The sequence below is a fragment of the Triticum urartu genome, chromosome 3 (genome assembly GCF_003073215.2).
Source record: "Triticum urartu cultivar G1812 chromosome 3, Tu2.1, whole genome shotgun sequence".
In the NCBI taxonomy this organism is placed as follows: domain Eukaryota; kingdom Viridiplantae; phylum Streptophyta; class Magnoliopsida; order Poales; family Poaceae; genus Triticum; species Triticum urartu.
Window position 1 is genome coordinate 300,476,019 of NC_053024.1, and position 8,570 is coordinate 300,484,588.

At 41.4% G+C, this 8,570-nt stretch overlaps 2 long non-coding RNA genes across 2 annotated transcripts; both read right to left on the reverse strand.

Annotated features, from left to right (window-relative positions):
• Positions 1 to 371: 371 nt before the first annotated feature.
• Positions 372 to 1,185, reverse strand: LOC125543870. The gene is made up of 2 exons (XR_007298947.1): positions 1,049 to 1,185; positions 372 to 622 (listed from the first exon to the last, which is right to left on the reverse strand). It is a non-coding gene; the product is annotated as an uncharacterized LOC125543870 (long non-coding RNA).
• A 468-nt stretch (positions 1,186 to 1,653) lies between these two features.
• On the reverse strand, positions 1,654 to 4,099 carry LOC125543869. Its single transcript, XR_007298946.1, has 3 exons — positions 3,748 to 4,099; positions 3,403 to 3,524; positions 1,654 to 2,059 (listed from the first exon to the last, which is right to left on the reverse strand). It is a non-coding gene; the product is annotated as an uncharacterized LOC125543869 (long non-coding RNA).
• Positions 4,100 to 8,570: the final 4,471 nt, after the last annotated feature.

The following is an 8,570-nucleotide window of genomic DNA, read 5'->3' on the forward strand; positions in this document are numbered from 1 at the left end:
AAAACAGAAGGTCATTGAACCCATGACCTTTTGTTTTGATCACTGGCTGTTTGCCGAGGCCATGTCAGATCCGACGTGGCAATCTGATGTGGCAAAATTGCGACCAACTGAAAAGGTCAAATTAGAATCGGCCTGGTCCATTTCGGTGCTTTAGATGGGCCGAGCCCATTAATTCAGTCTTTTTAATATATATTTTTCTGTTAATTTTCTCTAGCTACATGGGCCTGGCCCAACAATTTGGCCTTCTATTTCTAGGGCATGGCCTTTTTGCCGATCTATTGATTTTCTATTTTCAGCCATTTTATTTTGCAACTGGTCCCACCACAGATTGGTCCCACTTGTCATGCTTATCCCAAAATTGGTCCCACACATCAAAAAATTCGAACTTTGCCAAACAGCCATTATAACTTGGACTCCATTGTCAGGTTTCCATTTCACAGGTATTCAAACCACATACACAATAATTATCGAAATTCATCCAAAACAACACTACATTAGTCTATTACAATCATTACAATATACTACAAGCCAGATATGCTTACTACTGCCTGCAATTACAACACACAATATGCTACTACTTGTTGATATGCTTGACAGCTTCGGACTTTGACTCGCACTTCACCTGTGCAAAGAATAAGAATGAAAATATAAGAATAAGAATATATACAGAACATCAAACAATAGCCAATGTGGAATCCAATAACTTATAAACAAGAATTGACAGGAAATGCCATGTAGATAAATAGTGTGACTAACACTAACCAGTATATGTTCATGGAGTGAAATGTTCTCACTAGCTAGGTTTTTTTTGGTTTATAGTATACTGACATGTGCAACTCCAACTAAATTGATCATAGAAATGAAAAGAACTGTAAGAACAAGAATGAATCCAGGCATGTCAAATTTTAAGCACCAATAGAACAGATCTAGCAAACCAGACTATAATCATCATGCATCAGGATTTATGGTTCTAGCAAAACAATAGAAACACACATCAAGCATACCAGCTACTACAGCAGTAGCAAATAAACATTGATGGATTACCCACCGTGCATAGACCAATCAACAACAACAGGTGGTAGAAGAAGTAGAAGAGGGAGGGCCCTGTCTTGCGAGAAACTCCCTTGATTGCAAGAACCACAAAACAACTGGTGGAGCACGGCCGCTCATGTATTGTTGGATAGTACTAACTACATACCAGGGCGAATTAACCACAATTTGCTGCAAATTGTGGCAAATTGTGGTTAATTCGCCCTGGTATGTAGTTAGTACTATCCAACAATACATGAATGATATATATAGCAAACAGACAGTGTAGGGAGCACTGCATAACTGTATGATATGTAAGCTAAAAAGCACTGTGTAACTATATGAACTCTGCGCTAAAAGGTCTTTGGAAATGTATGTCAACAGACAAAATGGTAATTGGTGTACTCTGCTATTTTACCTAATATACGCAAAATAGATTAAATGTCCATGGACAATTATAGCAAACACAAAAATAATATGATCAGTTGGGATCATTTTTGATTTTGCTTGCTCGCACACCAACCACAAACGTGATCACAGCCAAGTATTTAACCAGTTTGCCGCCAAGTTTAAGTTACTACTAACCGGAAGTGAATAGTCAATTATTAAAGATAATGAAGTTAATTGAAATTTTTTTACACATGTATAATGGCGTGAATAGAGCATTAGAGTAATGCCCAATCCTTACACATATATAATGACGTGAATATACAAGTTAGACCTAGATGTTACTAACAAGTGTTCTTTGCATAATTAATGAATAAGTGTAGTATTCCTGACTAGCCAGAATCAATCTTTGTGCATACATCCTGCCATGTTGTTCCTTGCCAAGTAAGCTCCCAAAAGTAGTATTAATAAAATTGAAACAGAATAACACATAGAGGACTACAGGAACCACAACAAGAAATTTTCTGTTGCGAGTAAGTTGCTTGCTGTTGTCCATTTGCTCCCACCAAGTCAATCTATTATACATCCCTTGATCATCAGCGAATGGAGTTCCCCTCTTCCAGTGGAAGAAGTGGTATGTAATCTGAAATGAAGATTCAATTAGGAAAGCAATGACAACAGAGAAATAGTTTCTAGATAGTATGTTTCATGCTATAATATTATGAGAAAATAGCAATAATTTGTACTTCCAGAATTGAGGTTGGGCCAACTAGAACTGTAGTATTTACTGCCATAATGATTTCATGAATTTTTCCACTACATTATTATATCTAAAGTAGCAAAAGAATGATTAAATGCAGGCTATTTATTTGGCTATTATGAAACAGTAAACCTTCAAACTAGGATACACTTTATTAGTTGGCAGGTTTGGCCAATGTGTCATAGAAATTTGTAGCTAGGGGAGGCGAAGGGTGGGCAGATGCGAATGATCTACCCCAATTCTTGACTGCACGAAGCAAGCAATCAAGGTAAACAAACATAAACCGCAAGCCTTCAGATCCATGGGAGTTGAGGGCATGTAAGCGAGGGAGGGAGGGGAGGGGGAGAGGCGGGTACCACGAAGTGGCTGAGGTTGACGAGCATGCATGTGATGTTGTCACCTATTTATTTCGCCCAAATACTTAATCGGGCAGCAACATGATTTAGTTGTTCCGAGCGCTCGCATTAACCTGTTCACATCTCGCTAAAAAGAAACGCCACTAGCTAATCTCTCTCTTCCAGAAAATAATGTATAATCCCGACCCCCTTTCATCGTCTCACCATGGTGGCGAGGAACTAGAGGAGAACGGCGGCCTCGAAGCTCTGGAGTTTGAGGGGGGATCCAAGCTAGCCGGTGGGCCGGAGCAACGGCGCTGTCATCTCCTCCCCTCACCCGTCTTTCTATACTAGCTGGAGGTACATCCTCTGTGGCGGCCAGCAGCTTCATGCTAGCTGTGGGTCATCCACGAACCTGCCACACTGCAGAACCGCGACCATGGAGGAGACGAGGCTATGGAGGCTCAGGTTGGCCTGAGTCAGTCACCAGGCTGTTGGTACTGCCGCTGTTGGCGGAGCTGAGCAATCAATTGGCATGCAACAGCTGCTGCTCATGGTGCTCGGTACCGTCGGCGTGCAGCTCTCATAGCTGCTGCTCACCAGGTCGCGCGGCGACATCGTTGGGGTCAGCACCATCACTGGAATGCCCGAATACAGATGCTAGTTGAGTGTGCAACAACACAGCAGAAGAACACAACAACCAATAAGCTCCAGTTGTCATACGCTCAGCATTACTTCAAGGAGGGCACAACATTCCAAAATACAACAAAGTAAAGTAATTTCCAAATGAAAATGCCACGAAAATCGAAAAATTGGTAAAGGGTAAAATAAAACATGCTGATACAGTATATGGATTCCAAATCCATTGATGTTCAGTCGAGATGGCCTGACCTGAGGTGATGCATACACAACAGACACAGTAGTAGCTCTAGCTCAGCAGGAATCATGAGCTACACGGTATGGGCGTACGTACGTGGAGAACCCGAGCTGAACTCCTCCTCTTTCGGCCCGATCTGGAAACCATACCAAACAAAACCTGAATGCTTGTCCTTGTCCGAATCTAATTCTTGTGGTGATCGACCAAAAAAACGGCATATACATATACCAACGGACGTAACCACTTTGGTCGTTGATCCAAAACAAGAAACGAAGTCGGTCGATCATAAGATCATAAGAAGAAACGAACGGAGATCTAGCGGGGCGAGAGGGGGAAGAGGGGGGTTCACGCGCACGTACTCTTGGTAGGCGGAGAGGAGGAAGACGGAGGCGAAGAGCACCCTCTTGACGAAGGAGATGAACCCCATCGCTGCTGGCCTTGCCCTGACTTGCCACTGCCGCCGCTACTGCTGCTCCTCCGCCTCAAGCTCCCTGCCCGCGTCTCTGGTCCTCGGTCGTGATGACGACTGGGCTGCCAGAGGAGGAGGGGAAGAGGAGTGGGGTGTGAGCGGTTGGAGGCGGCGACGGATCGAAGTCGGAGAGAGAGGTTGGGGGCGGCGGCTCCACCAGATCGGAGCGAGGGAGAGCAGAGGGGCTCACTGGTGGAGGCGCAGGAGGGAGGGAGAGAAAGAATGGAGGCGGGGGGTGGGTGGAAAATGTCCATGAGGACTGACCTAGGGTTTTGGCTCGGGTGGGTTTGGGCCGTTGGATCCGGAAGCATCCGACGGTGGTTGATGCATGATCCGCGTGATACGCTCATGGTCCAATCAAAACGCAACAAACCATTTGATGATCTTATGACCATATAAATTGGTCGTGATCAATTCAAGATAGAAAAGTTCATTCCATTTTTCAGTGCTCAAAATGAGTTTTTATGAAAGTCCTATCAAATATTTATTCATATGATATCATATTTTTCACAAGTTTACATCGTAGATTTGCAAACAATATTGATAAAGAGAGTTTTTATTTCCTTTGCACGAAAAATCGATTTTCCATTTTTCAAGGGCCGAAAATGAGTTTTTTTTGAAAGACCTACAATATATTTGTTGCAAAATAAGACCAAAACAATTTTCTAAAATATTAGAACATACTTAATGTATAATTGACCGAATACTTGGGTGTCAAAAGTTTTGATTCACCTCTCATGAAAAAGACTAATTTCCGCCGATCCACTTGGAAACGGGTCAAATTTGAACTGCAGCTAGCTTATGGTTTGTTATCTATTTTTTTACCAAAATCATTTTTTGGTACATAAGTATCTATTTAATTAGAGGAACATCAAAATAATTCGAAGATTCAACCACTAGCTAGGAACAGTCATTCCCGCCGTTTTGACCGCATCTTAAAATGGGCATAAAAATGCAAAATCTATCAAAAAATTGGGAAACCTTCGCATTGTGTCATTATATGTGGCCAAGTTCCCAGGAAAAATAATAGACTTGTAATACGGAAATTATTTTTAAAAAGTGTTCTCAGAAACGAGCTATCACGTGTGGAGATCAATGGCTTTCACGCCAAATGATCAATCTTATGGTCACATTCATGGCATAATTTGTTCAAATGATCTCATATTATGCACAAGCGTGCATATTGGAATGGCAAACAATGTTGCCTAAGGAAGTTTTCATTTTCTTTGGACGGAAAAACCATTTTCCATTTTTCAAGTGCCCAAAAGGAGGTTTTTTTGTGAAGGACCTCCCAAATAATTGTTGCAAAATTGGACCAAATAATTTTTCTAAAATACTAGGACATATTTAATGCACAATTGACCAAATGATTGGGTGTAAAATGTTTTGATCCACCTCTCGTGAAAAAGACAAATTTCCAGCGATTTAGGTGGCAACGCGTCAAATTTGAACTGTATCTGCCTTGTAGTTTGCTCTTTATTTTTTTCAAAAATCATTTCTAGGTACATAAGTATCTATTTAATCAGAGAAATACCAAAAAAATTCCGAGATTCAACCACTAGCTAGGAACGGTCATTCCTGCCTTTTTGACCGCATTTTGAAATGGGCATAAAAAATTCAAAAAAATCAAAAAATTGGGAAACCTTTGCATTGTGTCATTATATGTGGCCAAGTTCCTAGGAAAAATAATAAACTTGTAATACAGCAATTATTTTTAAAAAGTGTTCTCAAAAACGAGCTATCACTTGTGGAGATCAACGGCTATCAAGCCAAATGATCAATCTTATGGCCACATTCATGGCATAGTTTGTTCAAATGATCTCATATTGTGCACAAGGGTGCATATTGGAATGGCAAACAATGTTGCCTAAGAAAGTTTTCATTTTCTTTGGACGAAAAAACCATTTTCCATTTTTCGAGTGCCCAAAAGGAGGTTTTTTGTGAAGGACCTCCCAAATAATTGTTGGAAAATTGGACCAAATCAATTTTCTAAAATACTAGGACATATTTAATGCACAATTGACCAAATGGTTGGGTGTAAAAAGTTTTGATCCACCTCTGGTGAAAAAGAAAATTTTTTGCCGATTCTGTTGGAAGCGGGTCAAATTTGAATTGTAGCTGCCTTATAGTTTGCTCTTTATTTTTTTTTCAAATATCATTTCTAGGTACATAAGTATCTATTTAATCAGAGAAACACCAAAAAAATTCCAATATTCAACCACTAGCTAGGGACGGTCATTCCTGCCGTTTTGACCGCATTTTGAAATGGGCATAAAAATTTCAAAAAAAAATCAAAAAGTTAGGAAACCTTCGCATTGTGTCATTATATGTGGCAAAGTTCCCAGGAAAAATAACAAACTTGTAATACGGCAATTATTTTTAAAAAGTGTGCTTAGAAACGAGCTATCACGTGTGGAGATCAATGGCTTTCAAGCCAAATGATCAATCTTATGGCCACATTCATGGCATAGTTTGTTCAAATGATCTCATATTGTGCACAAGGGTGCATATTGGAATTGCAAACAATGTTTCCTAAGGAACTTTTCATTTTCTTTGAATGAAAAAACCATTTTCCATTTTTCGGGTGCCCAAAAGGATGTTTTTTTGTGAAGGACCTCCCAAATAATTGTTGCAAAATTGGACCAAATCAATTTTATAAAATACTAGGACATATTTAATGCACAATTGACAAAATGGTTGGGTGTAAAATGTTTTGATCCACCTCTCGTGAAAAAGACAAATTTCCGTCGATTCAGTTGGAAGCGGGTCAAATTTGAACTGCAGCTGCCTCATAGTTTGCTATTTGTTTTTTCCAAAAATCATTTCTAGTTACATAAGTACCTATTTAATCATAAATACATGGTTTGGTGGTGATACGTCGAGGTTTTGGCGGTGGCCGAGGGCCCCAACTCTAGATCGCGTAAACTCGCATGCCCGCCGCGTGGTCACCGCGTGACCTTGGCGTTGCCATGTGTTCTGGGCGGCCTAGGCATGTCTAGTGGGTTGGGCACTCCCCAGGTAGGTGCTAGGAAGAAAATTACAACATAAGATTCTCACGAGGAGACCGATCGATGCTCAAACATGACTTAGCAGCCAAGTGTTTGATTAGCGGTACAGGAAATGTACATGGCTAATGGGCGTGAGTTTTGGCTGCGGATGATCAGTTACTAAGAAGACCGTCTTCACAAATTTTCAGCTCAAAAGGAGGAGCCTAGGTGGTACTTGCTTTGCAAAGTACCACACTGGACATAAATACGAATGTCGAAGCTGGGCTCAAAATAATGAATGGATTGAGCTGGCATTTGGTGGAGGGTGGTTATTTGGGCATAGGAAAGCACTGTAGAAAATGGATACTATTTCGACAAGCCAAAGTGGTACTTCCTTCACAAAGTGTTGTTCTGAACAGAATAGGAAAATGAATATTGTTGAATTATTTTTGAACTAGGCAAGGAAGGTTTTTTACATATTTGACAAAGATATGACCCAAAGAATTTATGATATTTTTTGGGGAATTTTGGGAATGACAGAAATATAGGTTGCTTCACAACCTGGGGCAAAAATTGCCACATGGACATGACACATAGGGAAAACTGACGAGGTGGCGCCTAGTCATAGCAACCCACCACAATTTACAAGGTTATGACCATCTATATTGGTCATCATCAGCTAGAAATAAGGCAGCGGACCAGTGCTATCTGCTTTATGACCATTTCGTGTAAGGAGATTACGACCTTTCTGACCAAAATGGCCGTAATGGTTTAGGGTTTGGTGCCCCCCGAACAGCTTTTGACCAATTGGTCTGAAACGGTCATAAATCTATGACCAATTCTTCCAGGGTCACTGACAGAAGGTCACTAGTTGACATATTTCTTGTATTGGGACTATGGACTTTTTAGTCCCTGAAAACAAACAGGGAGGGACTTTTTAAGGAGTAGGGAATTTTTAGTTGGGACTAGAAAAACTCCTAGGACTTATGAACCAAACAGGGCCTCAATATGTACTACATACGGAGCAAAAGGAGTGAATCTACACTCTAAAATACGTCTATATACATCATTGTTTGGAGTATGTACTAGTAGTTCATATTGAAATCTACTAAAGGACATATATATTCCAAACAATATGATACTCTCTCTAACCAAGGTAGTAGGGACGAGGAGTAAATGGAGGGAGTAGTAAATTTTTCTCCTCGTCCTGTGAGCCACCGCGCGCATGGGCGAGGGAGCGGGTGTAAGGCGTACAATACTACTACTAGTAAGCAAGCTTCACCTCATCCTACGAGCCACCGCGCCCGTGGGCGGGGGAGACGGCGTACTAAGCAAGCTTCTCCTTGTTCTGCGAGTTGACGGGACACATCAAAAGTACTCCAATGTGTATAGAGCCTTGCCTCTATGGTAGCCCCCACCTGGTTTGCCCCTTTTTTAACATAACGCGTCAAGTCATAATTTGTTTGTTCGCCAGTGGTAGACGATCCTCCCTCCATCTAGTGGACAACCAGTACACGTGTCAAATTACCACGTGGGCTACCTTTTCGTATAGAAATGAGCTCCACCGTGCACCCGCGCGGGTGTGGTTGGGAAAGAGACGGGATTACGTGCGCCGTGCGTGCACCCCTTCTCTTCATGCATGTCCCCCACCTACGTGGGTGTGTGTGAGAGATACAAAGCAAGACAAATGGCTTGTGCGTTCATGAGTGTTTTTTGTTTTGGGGGG